This window comes from Pinus tabuliformis, chromosome 4_2 (genome assembly GCF_031772625.1).
Source record: "Pinus tabuliformis cultivar Carrire ecotype Pingquan chromosome 4_2, CPIR1, whole genome shotgun sequence".
Taxonomy (NCBI): domain Eukaryota; kingdom Viridiplantae; phylum Streptophyta; class Pinopsida; order Pinales; family Pinaceae; genus Pinus; species Pinus tabuliformis.
The window spans coordinates 784186525-784201969 of NC_142304.1; the positions used below are offsets into that span (position 1 = coordinate 784186525).

The 15445-nt window shown below is 37.1% G+C and overlaps 1 pseudogene; it reads left to right on the forward strand.

The window, feature by feature from the left end:
- The window catches only part of LOC149171996 (kinesin-like protein KIN-14U), a 92067-nt pseudogene extending 77431 nt beyond the window's left edge, over positions 1-14636 (forward strand).
- Positions 14637-15445: the final 809 nt, after the last annotated feature.

Sequence of the window (15445 nt, forward strand, 5' to 3'; positions counted from 1 at the left end):
AACTGATTTGGTTCCAAATATAAAGTTGCAATACGTACCTTTTGTGTGTTTTGCACATTATTGAGATCGAAAAATAGCTCCATCTGTAATATCCATGTTGCGGGATCCTTGCCATCAAACTTCCTCATATCTATTTTTCGAATATGGTGGGTGTTCGATCCAACATTATAGTCTATGAAATAATTATTAACATTTCTTTTGTTCTCATCATGAGTTTCCTTTACTACCCTTTCACCATTAGTAAGCATTTCTTGTGGAAACTTTGTCAAATCTGTCTTCAAATCTGTCTTCAAATCTTCCATGCCTGTCTTTAAACAATCCATCTTAGCTTCTATGCCTTTCTTTAAACCATCCATCTTAGCTTCTACATCTTTCTTTAAACCATCCATCTTAGATTCTGTTACTTTTTGTGCAAGTGACACTTGTTGCACTTGGTCTCGTAATTTTGATATATCATGTTGCATTTCTTCCTCTTCTTCATGAGTCATGCTAGAGCTTTCAAGTTTCTTACTAGGTGTTTGCATTTTCTTTCCTCAGGGCATCAATTACTGATAATAATGCTTTACTATGCCCTTTTAATTCCTTCAAACTAATTTTTCAAACCAAGCTTATGCAAAAATTAAAAAAAAAACTACACACCTTTTTTCACTTTGTAGGAGCTTGATATTGAATCTGATGTATCTCTATAATTTCAAATAATCTAGTTTTGAAATTGCGACCTATAGTAGCCCTCTGTTTCCTATTTCCAATGCCACTAGTCTGATCCAAATTGGATTCTCCAGGGAAGAGTTATGCCAAATCTCCCATAGTGACCTGATTATAGACTAGTTCAGTAGAACGAAATTGTATGATGTGCCACGAGTCACTGTTTTGACCTTTGGCTCTAAACAATATATACAAGAAACTAAAGTCCATCCTCTTTCTGCACCTTCTTATGAAATTTCAATCCGATGCTCAAAGAGAAAGTTATGACAATTTTCCCCAGGTCACCTACTTGGAATGTAATTCACGAGTCTACAAAAAGACCAACTTCCTCAGCTCATATCTCCGCAAATATAGTGCAAAAGGCTCTGAAATTCAGAGCCAAGATTTAGTGTGATTTCTTGTCAAATGGGTTTTTTTTTAGCTTCTGAAACATCTTAGAAAAAAGGTATAGCAAAAATGCCACGATGACCTATTTGGAGTAGCAAAACACTAGAATCCAAAGCTCTGATACCAAATGTTATGAAACCAGCTCACAAAAAGATAGAAAAGATAGTTGAGCACCTTAGAATTTAGCCTCTTCGGGGGGAAAACCTCCTTTACATTACACAAATGAACAATTCTTATATGATTCAAATGACAAAATGTCCTTTCTATATATAGGAGTCTAAGGAGTCACAATATAACCCAGTCGACCTAACAATAATAATATAAAGCCTCAAAAATAACAATAGAGGGATTCTATGGGGCACAGTCATAACAATATGGGGACAATAGGGGCACAACAATATTAATAAGGGATACAACTACAATAGTAATGGGGTAATCACTAGTATTATAGGGACCTAACAGTTTTAGATGAAATTCTGGAGCTTGCAAAATCTATAACTTCCTCAGATCATATCTATGCAAATATAGCAAGACAAGCTCTAAAATTCGGACCCAAGGTTCAGCGAGATCTCGTCTCAAATGGGTTTACCTTTTAGCTTCTAAAATGTCACAAAAAAAAGGTTATAGCGAAAATGCCACGATGACCTATTTGGAGCAGTGAAAACCCTAAAATCCAAGCTCTGACACCAAATGTTATGATACCAGCTCACAAAATGATAGAAAACATAGATGAATGCCTTAGAATTCAGCCTCTTCGAGGGGGAAACCTCCTTTACATTACACAAATGAACAATTCTTGGATGATACAAATGAAAATACATCCGTTCTATATATAGGAGTCTAAGGGTTCATAATATAATCAGAGCTGACATAAAAATAATAATGTAAGGAGACAATAATAACAATAGTGGGCTTCTATGGGGCACAACAATAACAATATGGGGACTACATGAGTAGAACAATATAATAAGGGGGTTGTACTAATAACAATAAGGGGTTACACTAGCAGTATAAGGGCCTAACAAATTCTCAAGGATAGAGTTATAGAACATTACAGGTTCATTGGGGCTGTTTGGTTCCGTTACCATGTACTTCATGAATCTCTCTCGATCCACTCTCAGCATATCACTTTTTCCCCTCTAAGGCAACAAAATATGGGACCAATTAGTTGAGAAATATCCATTTAGATTTGATGACCAGTCCCTACTAAGCAGCATTCCATAAGCCTCGGGTATATCCACTACCACTATATCATTGACCTGAGTGTATTGAGGTTTGGGAGCCATCCAAATCAACACGTCTTTTAGCTCCCAATAACTCTCACATTCGTTCTATCCAATTGCATAATTTGAGTTTCAGTTTTATCAGGTATTGCCTGAAGTGTCTTAACAACAGTGTAAGGCATAATAGTGGATGAGGCGCCAGAGTCTACCAAGCAATTATGCACAGTCATGTTGAAGATTTCGAATGTGATAAGGAAGGGTGGAGTCATAGATCTTGATTTCTTCCCTATCATGGTTGCACTGGCATCTTGGGGCTTTCAATTCATTTTAGATAACGTGACCTCCATAGCTGATGGTATTTGGGTTGTGCTAGCCATACTAACAGGTTTGGACATTGGCTTCTTGGTTTGGGTGCTTGAGGTGGTGGGGGTTTTGCAGTTCAGCTCATTCATAGCTTTCAGCAGAAAATCTCCTTGCTGCGTTAATTTTAAGAAGTCAAAATATGTGATATTAGTCTGAGACTTCTTAAGATCATCCACAATATTATAATCAATGTCATAAATAGGATAGGGTAGAGTAAACATACCTGTCTTGCCATTTTTAAGTGGGAGTTTACCATGTTGAGTAGCCTTAGTTGTAGTGGGAGATGTCTTATCCATTTCTAGATGGTTTGCAACTGGGGTATTCTGAGAATCACCACTAGATCTATCTTTTCCAACAGAAACTTTGGGAGTGGATGTTTTCACAGGGTGAGCATCTTGCTTGGCACGGTCTATGGGTTTTATCACACCTGGGAGCGGCCTTATACTTTGTGTGTGGATTTCATTAGCATTGATTTCTGCAGTGTTATCTCCCTCGTCGTCGTTCTCATTACTATGGAAATCCCACAACACATTAATCTAGGTTTCCTCTTCTAACGATTCTTCTACTTGGTATTCCTCCCCATCTCCTTGTTCTGGTTCGAACTCCAGTATAGGTTCTTCTTTGTTAAGGAGTGATCCAATCAGAGCCAATTCTTCTGTGTCTAAAGCCCCTTCATTAGGTGGAGCAGGAAATGCAAGTTGGCCATGACTGCCTTCTAGTTTCTTCTGGTAGAAAGGTTTGAAGGGTTTTTTGTTATTATAATCTCCTCTCTTACCACTATTACTGTCTCCATGATTCCTTTTCATATCAATGATTGTGTTCGTTAGTTTCTTAATTATCTGATGCAACCCATCCACATTCATGGTGTCCTTTTATTTATTTTGAGCCCCTTTGTTATCATTTCCATTATTCTTCTTGGATGTCTGAGAGCCTTTCTTTTCTCTAGTTATAAGGTGGCATGATACAAGACTGAGCATTTCATTCTCGACCTTTATTGCTTCATCGATAGCACCTTGTAAGGTTTGCACATTACTCCTTTTAACCCACATCACTGTAGGGACAGGGAGAGCAGAGATATAGAACTCTATGAGCACTTCCTCAGTAGGTCTAGTGGTGGTTGGGATTCAGTTGAACAAGGTGTTGAACTAGATGTTAAAATCCTTAACCTTCTCCTTGGTTTCCATTTTCAAATGGGATAATTATAAAACTAAGGCCGTAGGTGTTTTGTCATCACCATGCTTGTCTAAAAAGGCATGTTGAAAAGCATTCCAATAGGTAATCAACCCTATTCTCAAACTAAAATACCATGTGGAGGCTGCACCAATCAAAGTAAAATAGAATAGGCAGCACACCACATCTTCATCGGCAACCCCCAGCCTATGCAAGGCTAGGAAGAAAGGGTGAATATGGTTATCAACGGCATCTCCCTACTCAAGGTTGAAATTACGTAACACTTTTTCTTTATTTTTGGGTACAAGATGTTGCTACCCAGGTACCACTACAACATCTTGTGCAAGCCATGGAGGGAGTGCTCCTGAAGGAGGTGGGGGTTGATTCCCACCTAGAGGAGGAGGTGGAGGTTGGTTCCCACCTGGAGGAGGAGGTGAATGTTGATTCCCACCTAGAGGGGGAACGTTGGCCATATTATGGGTAGGGAAGTTTTGGTCGAAGGCTTCTCCACTAGGATTCTCAAAATCAAGCAAGGAGTTACCTTTAAAAGAGGAATCCTTAGGAATTTCTTCCCAAGGGGTGTTGAAAATTTGCAAGGATTCTAGCACAATGTCTTCGAGAGAGGTGACTACTGATGTATCTTCTTTCAGGGTAAAGATCCTTGGCTTTCTCTTAGTTGTCGGAGGTAAGGAGTGAAAGATGGGAATCTGAGAGAGGGAATGAGCATAAGCCCGAGTAAGTGCTCTGACGGGTTTTTACTGAGTGATAGGATATTCCCACTGTCTCTCTTCCTTGGGTGACTCAGAAACAGGACTTAGAGGGGTCTATGTTTCTTCAAGATGAGGCAATTTCAAATGTGTGGCAAGATATCTCTGACCTTTACGATCCATACACTAATCCTTTTGAATCCATGCGTGGCACTTATAGATGAAATCTTGAAAAGCTGGAGAGGGTGGTTCAGGCCCTCCTTCTGGTGCCAATTTGTTGACATGGCAAATGTGCGCAATGCTAACAAGGGAAACTAACCTGATCACTAGCCCCAATTAGACTTGATTTTGTTTGAATTAGCTAGCTCTGACGAGTTTTAAGGGAACCCGTAAATCACTTGAACATGTCGAAAGATTGCTTCCAGGAGGAAGAATTCAATTAAATTAGCAAAATTAAATAGCTAATCTCTATGTATTAAATCCTATCTATACTACTTCTAACTACTCTAATCTATCCTGCAAGAGCATGATACAGAGGTCTAAACATCATATATATGTTCAACATGAGCGTGATAAATAAGGTTAAACATCATGCATAGATTCAAGTCCAAATTAATCAATCATTGAATTCACAACCGGACAAGACTGTATTAAAGCTAAATTGCAATCCAATCACTCATATAGGAATCCACATTCTTCTATGGGATTAAAACTACAAGTGATGTTTAATTTAGTTTCAAATCAGAGACCATTCACAAGTTAACCATGAAACTAGATCACATTCAATTTAACAAGACTAATAGTGAACAATAAGTCATCAATATGCATAAATATAAACCACATTTACATTCATGCCAATAACAAAACTCTGATCCAAAACAATACAATAAGTCTAAAACTAATGGCTCCTTCTTCCCTAAAAAACAGTCCTCCTCATTCAAAATAAAGAAACACTATTCTTCTCGAAAATCAAAAGCCCTTTCTCCTCTTCCGAGGTAATACTTATGTGGCCCTTGACTCTATGTCTAGCCTGCCTCTTCATATTTCCACTGTTTCAGATATGCCAATCGAGTACACAGAGGTAGGCTCTTCAGTGTGACTACCGGTAGGTAGAAATCATAATGGCTGGATTGATTCCTTTCCTGAGGAAGAGAACAGATGTTAGCAAAAGAGTGACTGTGTGTTTCCTTCCCATAATGAAGACTGGGACAGCTCTGCTTACGGAATGTATAGGCAATGCTTGGGCCTCCGACCCGGCATGCTTGCAGATAGACCCTTAAACGCAATGCTTCTGCATATATGGCTCTTCAAATCCCCATCTGCGTCCTTTACCTCTCACCCGCAAGGATAGCTATCATTAGCTTGATGATTGAGAACAATAAAACATAAATGTTCAATCAAATGTAAACGCTGCCTTCATTCATTTCATAAACTATGGAACAAGAGTGTAAAGGATTTATTCTCGATACACAACCAACATACAATTTCCTGCTCAGCCCATAGGCTTGGCACTATTTTTTGAAGGCTTCTATTAAATCGCAATCGGGTATCAGCCCCCCACTGGTCACAGTACCAATGCCTTCCACTCCCCTGATGCGCAATTGCACTATCGGGACTCCACAGGCCCGCCCTTTACACTGAAAACCCGATCCCTTTGTAAATTCAGAAAATTTGGAAAACGCATGGAAACACAAGAAATTGCACCCTGATCGCTCAAGCTAGACCTTAAAAGATATATGATGAAGTTTATAAATAGTGTCAGGTCTGGAGGATAGGGGCACGCCATATATACATAAACCTTGGACTTAGGTCAATAGCGATAAGTGATTAACACCAGACCCAATATATGTATGTGATATTATTGATAGGGCTGGTGGATCCAGCAGACAGAGGCACGCTGTATGTATAAGCCTTGGGACAAGGCCAATAGCGATGCATGATATAGCTTCGGACCCGAAGATATATTCATTTCGGTGAACACAACCTATCGGGTCTGGAAATCATGAATACGTTGTGTTAATTGCGATAGGCCCTAAAAGGATTTATGCATGCTTTATGAAGGATTTTCGTTATAAGGCGTTGTAATGGGAATAATGACGCGATGAGGGTTTTGCAAGTTAAAGAAACAAATGATTATGATAAGGGTAGGGGTGATGGTTTGTGTGGGCGCCAATGTATCATGCATGTTTGTGAAGATCGAAAGATCCCGATGAAGGGATAGAATAAAGGGACAGGCTGTCTCATGAATGATCCATACAACAGAGGTATATTTAATGGCTTTGCCATCAGGCCTTGAAAATTTGACTCGACAAGGAGTTGACATCCATGTGATAAAAAATATCATTCTGAAAGATGAAAAGTCAAACTTCTAGGGGACCCATTGGAAATTTGTTGTAAGAGCATGTTTCAATAGGGTGGTAGTTTTGGCCAAAACACAATGGCCAACACATGTTCTAAAGTTTGGGAACTAGAATACTAAATAAGATACTGGTTACACATCTTATTTTGAGGGTGCCCATGTTGCTAGAGGTGCAAGGCCTGGCCATGAAGAACATTCTAACAAGGAAGATGAGGGTATCATATGCCAAATATTTGGGAACAAACCGGAGCAGAGTGCATGTTACCACCTTCAACAACTGGGCAAGAGTCATATGATGGAAACATACGAACCAATGAAATCGTAATTCTTTCATAGTTTTTCCGTCTTGTAAATTGCTTTCAGTCAAAACAGACATAATTCAAATTTAAACCATAATTTATAATGTTAGAATGCCTGTTAAGGTAATAGTTCCGAATGTAGAAATAAGCCAAATTTTTTGAATTTTTCTAATTAGTCACTGGATAAAGTGGTCAATAACATTGGAAAAGGGAATTATTTTTTTCTTGTGGTTTGAATAGCCATGATCTTGGATTGATAGATATCCTTTTTTAAATAGAATAATTTATTATATTTAATTCTTTTATAAATATAACTCCAAATTTGTCTGTCTAGGACCAAGATATGCTATTACTTTCAGTAAGATTTTAGAAATCAAGCCATGAAATTACATGCTTTGTGGAGAATGGGCGTGCAAAATTTGTGAGCGTCCTGCAAGCCATGAATACAAATCTTAGGTACTTACAAACCAAGTCTGCACACAACTGATTTGAGAAATTATTAATGGCATAGGTTGATTAAAATAAAGGCCCTTTCATCTGTAACATTTGAAATTAAAGATTTTAGGTTGACTAAGGACATTTCTCACAACCTATTGTTCAAACTAATTATTCTAAAAGTTCCAATGATTTTGCACCTTTTGTGAGACAATATAGGTCTTTGTGAAGCCTTCTTAAGTTAGGTACTAGCAGGGCCTAACTTTGCATCAAAATTTGCAATATGGATATTTATTATACCTATACTTCTAGGAAAACATTAAAATATTATTGTGTATTATCTGACAGGTCAGAGGAATCCATTAATATTTGGTTAGGCAGCTTCTTGGCTGAAGCAAATTGATTGAGCACTATGAATATTTGTTACAAGGTTAATGGCATTAACATAAGATCTCATAAAGAAATAACTCTCTCAAAGGAACAACTCTATATTTCATTGATGTCAAGGTTTTTCAACATGTTGCAGCTTGGCAGAGGTGCACCTATCCCTAGTGTTGGAGCCTTGAGTTAAAGAAACCCCATATTTAACAAGGCATATGAAGACAAGCAAGCAACCAAAATTCCAATAATACCATCAGAAACTCCATCTCGTAACAAGCCACCCCAAAGGTCATAGGTAATTAGTTTTGAATAAGATAGGTTGTATCTATAGAAAATCTGATCATTTTCATTTGGGGCCTCTGAAAGTTGAACATGTTTATGTGTTTGTAGTGATGGTGTTGCTTCAAACCAGGAGTTGATTTTTACAATAGAATTTGTCTACAAACTTTGCAATTATTGATTTTAAAATTAAATCACTCAAATTCTTGCAAGAATTATTATGTGCTTTTCCTGAAGAAATTTCATAGAATACTTTTTGGGAAATTAAAATAAATTTGAAAATAAATATTGCAATGATACCCATCAAGGTAGGGAGTTACTGCCCACCAAGGGGAAGTCAACAGTGCCATAAATCTAGGCATACCATGAATAAAACAAAACTAAAATTAGCCAGGAACATCCACACCAATGGGGATCTTAGAGTCACTTTCACAAAATAACACACACCCACATGACTTTACAAGGCTATAAGGCACATTCTTTGGGATTATATGGTGTGTCCAAATTTTTTGGACTACCCCTACTAAAAGAGGGTTAATGTGACCTTGGGCTTACAATAATGGTGATAATTATTGCGAGATGTTCATATGTACCCATGCTTACACGAGAGGTAGTAGGTCCAAAAAAGTGACACATCTCTAACAAATGAGGGGAAAAATGGTTTTGGTGCAGCATCCAGCATCCAAAGGCCCTTCAAAGGTGCTTCTCCTCTAAAAATCAACTAGTAAACTCCCTAGGTGTCTTCCAAAGTAAAAGAATGGGCTCCAAAGTAAATTGTCTGCCCTTAATGGTGGGTCTTCTCCTCCTGTCCTGTCAAGAATGATCCCAAACCCTCTTAGAAAATCAGCACAGTGGATTCAAAGTGGACACATCTAACTTTGAAGAGGTGGAACAACTCTTCTTATCATGTGCATGAGACCTCCAAGTGTCCACAAATGTGGGAAAAATCTTCTAAGGTGAATGCTCAACATACAAATCTGCTAACAATACTCTCAAATAGGCTTTATCTCTACTTCTCATATCTATAACTCACCCAAAACAGAGGTCGACACCTAATTGTTGTAATGATATGCATCGGTTCCATATAGAATAACTGATTGAAAACACAATATAAATTAGTCCTCCATGAAATATGTTTCAATACAGCTTGCAGGTTCGCTCAAATATATATATATATATATATATATATATATATATATATATATATAGATATAACCTAAGCAGCCCTTTTAAGAATACAAATAGAAGTGTCTTACCTTGCTCCTATAAAATCTCAAATAGGCACAAAGAACTGGCTTCACAGTTTAGATAGACTTTTGATATCCCCGAGGAGGCTTGAGTTTGCATCTGATCTAAGAATTCTTCATTGTGGAAAGGTTTTGCCGAAATTTTTTGCTTCATTACAACATATCACACCAAAATTCAAGCTTGAAGAGAGCAGTCTTTCCGTGTTGTGTCTAAAAGTAGCCCATAACACATTAATAGCATCCCTTTATATTGATTCAAGTGAATTTCAGGTGTTTACACCTTATTTCTTTTCAAGTGCTTGATAGGTCACTTGCCTTTATATACACCATTTCCAATCTGATGTTTTTTTAATTCCTTTGGGATTTTCTGTTAGACTTTGAATTTTGTGTTGAAGAATGCTTTTTTTCTGTAATATAAGTGTATCCTGTAGACCTTCCATTTTTGGTTTGATATGGACATTATCATTTTTTACATCAGAACAAAGTATCCAAGCACACAAAACATTTGTGACCACATTCAGAAAGTCTTTATTTGAATTCTGCTATGGCATCAAATTGCCTCCAATTACAAGTTTTGTATACCATGAAATATCTGCAAGTGTTTCTGCAAACTCATTTTTGAAACACAGCCCATGTAACTTTCTTTATGCGCATTTGACCCATTCATGCGCTTAACTTGAATTGGGAACCATAACAGTCATATGCCTTTTTTCATATTTTTTTCATTCACCTTATGAAAGTCATTAAAAATCCTTTAGACCTTAAATTAGCCCTGTGAACTTAATATACTTAGCAAGATGCTCTTGATGGCATAGATGGTTTCAAAGTTGATCCATGATTTTCATGCTTGAAATCATACATTTTGAATTATGTAGGAAACATCCATGTTTTTTGTCGAGTGAGGCCTTTCCTCTTTAGTGAGAAGTAGGCAATACTTGGGCCTCTTGTAGTTCCTGATCTAGACAAAGTGGTCATAAAATTAGCTGGAGGGAAAACTAAAGAATACAACTTTGACAAGGTTTTCCTTCCTGGTGCTTCACAAGGTGCACAAAAAACACTATATTTTGCAGTTAGACTGTAGGTTATTGTTTAATAGAAGCTTCACTTTTTTGTCATCAGTATATCTAAGCAGTACATTATATAAAAAAATGTGTCTTGCAATTCTACAGATGAAATCTTTACAGAAGTGGAGCCAATTATCAGATCAGCTTTGGATGGACACAATGTATGCATTTTTGCCTATGGATAGACAGGGACTGGCAAAATTTTTACTATGGTTGGTATTTTCTATTTTGGACTTCTCATTGAGCCATCTATAATGATGGTATTGTTTCTTAACCACTTGGTGGATACAATTAGGCTATTAACTATTTGATTCTTGTCAAATTTTGCAGGAAGGCATGCCAGATTGTCTTAGGATAGTTCTCCATATGATACGAGAACTATTTCGTGAGGCCTCTCTAGACAGGACTGTTAGCTTCACATTGTCATTTATCATGCTAGAACTATACATGGGACACTTGAGGGATTTACTTACCTCTCAATCAACAAAGTTAGTAGACCATTTTTCCAAAATGATATTTTACACTGACAACATGGTATCCTTCTTCAAAAGTTAAATGTCTATGGAGTTGTAATGCAATCAGACTATTTTTCTTCTTTCTGTTTAGACCGTCTATCCAAATGGATGCAAAGTGTAGAGTTGATATTGAGAACCTATGGGAAGTGATCATGACCAATTTCAGCCAAGCAAGAAAATTGTATAGCAAAGGTAGCAGAGCTCGATCTATAGCTTGGACCAATGCCAATGAGTCATCTAGTAGATCACATTGGTACGCACCTCTTTTGACTGACAATACTGGATTGGTACAGTGAATATAATTATAAATTGAATTTGAAGTTCTATTAATGTCCATGAATGACCAAAAATGGCTCAATGGGAGTGGAGACTACTACATACACTAGCAGCTACAAAGGGAGTGCATAATGCATCTAACAAAAAAAACAACATTAAAATGGAAATGAGTCCTAAATCTAAATCTAAATTAGTAACCCTAAAGCATAGCTAGCAAAAGGGTGGACCAAAGAAGATAAGTCCCCCCACAAAGTAAAGGGTGGAGCTAATTGTTGTTATCATCTGCACCTGCAATAAAGATGGGATTTAGTCGCATTCATTCATCTAGGTAATTCTTCTGTTGTCTGTAGTTTAATCAGGATTGCTATCAGTTGCTCGGGTGCTCTAGAAAGATACAAAGATACCAGCAAGCTTTGGATGGTAGATCTTGGTGGAAGTGAATGTTTGCAAAAGACACAGGCCACAGGTCAGACTATGGAGGAAGGGAAGGTGATAAATATGTCCCTCTCAGCTCTTGGTGATGTGATTAGTGCATTACAGAATAAGCAAGCTCACATTCCTTATAGGTAAATACTCTTGAGTCCTTAACCAGCCTAGGTGCATCTTTACCTTGGATCTATCAAGTGCTGAGATGGATAAAATCCCTTGAGGTGAAAATCTTTTTTAGAGTGCAAATACTTGAGGAAAGGTTTCCACCTAGAGGTCTTTGATCTCTCTTGGTGTTTGTTAGATCTGTGGTTAGGACACATCTAGGCTGGTTTAAAACACTCTCCTCTCTCGATATATTATTATTATACCATAAATGAACATTAAAGTATTAAATTTTTTGTTTTCCTTCCATATAGAAAAGGTCAACAGCGTAAGTGTTACACACAGACATTGCACATCTCTCCACTTGGGCTGTAGAATGCACCTCTTGGTGCAACTAGTTTCATGCGAAGCTTCCAAAGTATGTTTGTCACATCGGTCAGGGACTCGGGATTCTACATTTTTCATATTCTAAGATGTGGATCCCTTTCGGTCAATACTTTCCTATGAGATCTGTAAAAAGAAGGCATGCTACATATAAAGGCTACAAAGAGCCCATGAAATGGAAAAAATAGAGCTAATTTTTTGGCACTTGAGGAATAGGGCAACATGTATAATAATTCCTTGAGGTTTATAGAGTGTACTCATTTATTTTTTGTCTATAACAATCCAGTTTTGTTGAGATTAAGGACAGCTTGCTAAAAGTACTGCCGTTAGAGTGTAGTGTTTAGTTCAGTTAAGTGATTAGGCATTTCCTGAAATTAAGGAAATGTTGTAGTTACTGGCAGCACTGTTTAGTTTAGTCAGTATTAAAAACCACAATACTTGGAATGTTAGTGATTAGGCTAGTTTAGACCTACCCACCCGCCCCACACATTTTTGCACACGAAAATGTATTATTGAATTAGAATTAGTTAGTCATAGTTTGTTATGTGCCTCTTTCAGTGGTTAAAAAGGATTCCATTGTAAGGGATACTCCAACTGAGGAGGTGGTGATAAATTTTGTGAATTATTGTTGGGTTGAGTTTGGTAGCTTTCTTGTGCTACCAGATTTAGGGTTTGGAGCTTGCAGAAAGCTTCCTTGATTGTGGATTGTAATTTCATATTTCCTAATATTAATCAACACTTTTCTGTCTATTTTGAAATAGTAATTTAATTTAATATATTTACTCATGTTGGGAGGGATGCATGGATAAAATTCCTATGGAGATCTACATTCATACTCAAGAATTTCATATTGTAATGGTATTCTGCATTGTGAGGCGAGAAAATCTAGTGGTCTTTATAGTGTAAAAAAAACAAAATCTTGATTTGCTGATTGCAAGCCCAAAAGGAGTACCTAGTTTCATGTTTGTTCACTACATTTGATGCATTTTGTAGTCTGATTTTATAGAGTGATTACTTATATAAAGTTTTACATGATTGGGAACAACAAACTTACGCAAATCCTAAGAGACTCAATAGGTAACCAATTCACTTTTTTTTGTCCATTTGTTCTCTTTGTATGCCGTGAAGGTTTGTTTTCTTGGTTCTTCTGCACATGGACTTATGGTGTCTTATTTCATTAATTTTAGATTCTAAAACACATTCTTTTGAAAAAATGTAGGAGAAGACTCAAAAACATTGATGCTTTTCCATGTTAGTCCTAAGGCAGATGATCTAAGTGAGATGATTTATTCTTTGAGTTTTACAACTAGAGAAATGGGGGTTCACCTTGGACGAGAACTATCTTATGTAAATCCTTATGCCCAAAGGAGGAAGCCACGTGTTCATTCTATTTAGGTATTTAACAGGCATGTTCTATGAAAAGGTTTATTATCCAAAGATCGTTGTATACAACCAGTGCCTCATGCATATTTCCTTGAGTGGTATTAGTTTATATATGACTCTTGTGAGGCACAATTAGTGGACCTGCGATACAACAACCAAATTTATGTTGCTTTTAAAATAAAATCTATTTGTCTAGTTTTGTCTTCCTTGTCATGGCCTTTGGTTGTGCTACATATATACATTTCACGCCAGTCTTTGTCTAGTTGTCTCTTTCTTGTCTTTGATATTGCTGCATGCATATTTTCTTGAGTGGTGTTAGTTTATATCTGACTCTTGTGAGGTACAATCAGTGGACTTGTGATACAGTAGACAACTTTATGTTGCTTTTAGAATAAAAACCATTTGTCAAGTTCTCTCTTTCTTGTCTTGGGTGTGTTACATATATGCAATGCGCACTCTTCTTTGTCTTTGTCTATTTCCCTCTTCCTTGTCTTGGGTGTGCTACATATATGCAATGAACACTTTTCTTTGTCTTTGTCTAGTGGTCATAGAATGCCTAGTAATAGAAATTTATCATAGAACTGATTCCAATTTTTGAGGGAATGAGTACCATGCTTATTCTTATTGTGCCATGCAGGAAGTCAAAGTTCAGACAAAAGCAAACATGGTTGAACTGATGCAGTAGATGAGATGCCTTGAAGATGACTGCCAAAGTGCAAGAAACAATATTCAAACCATTGAGTTTCTTTTGAGAGAAAAGAAGAAACATCTTGCAAAGAGTGATCCATCCTTAGGGTACCAAGAAACATCAGATAGTCAAGCTAGTCAAGAAACAAAGATGACATACAATATTGAATTAGGGAATGTAGCACAAGGGTCCATGGGCTTGCCCAGATATATGAATTCCACAGCTTGTAGTCACATCTGAGGTAAGTCAGTGGATGCAGAATTCAAAACTCTAGGAATAACAAAAAAGAGAATGCAATTGAGTAATGAAAGGAAAAAATTCTTATCAGAGAATGCCACAAGTATGACTTTTCCCTAGATGGATCAATCAGTTTGTGGTTCAGAAAGCTATGTATCTCATGACAGTGTTCTTACGCATTCCTCACTGCCCAACAAAAAGAAAATGAATAAAATTTATTCTAAGAGGTGTGGTATTGATGAATTACTATGATTTTCAGACAGAAATTCACCCAAGGTTGGTGGAATCTCCAAAAATAAGATTAGGACTGGAATTTATTCCAAGTAGAGTACCATTTCTGAATCTCAATGCTCTTCTGAGGGTAAGACACCCATGGGCAATGAAAAGAAGGCCAATGAAAAATATTATAAGTAGTATAATATTGATCAATCCCAATGCCTTTCAGAGTGTAATAGTCCTAAAGATAGTGGATTTCTTGAACATGAGGTGATTGGTGCATATCTTGAGTTCACCATTGCCAAGTACTAGTTCTTGTCAGAGGGAAATACACCCGAGCGAAGATGAGTACGTTCATCAATTCCACACTGTAAAAGGGTGATTTATTTCCAAACATCACCCAATAAAACACCAAACAAAGATATTTCATCTACTCCTGCTATTGAGAAAATATAAGTAACATTGACAAAGGAAGTTATAAATGATAAGAATGAAGACAGTTCAAATCCATCTCAAAATGAGCAGAATTGCAAACAATTACCCATGCCAACATTATCAAAACCTATCTCACAATCCCCCATTGAAGAAAATGAGAT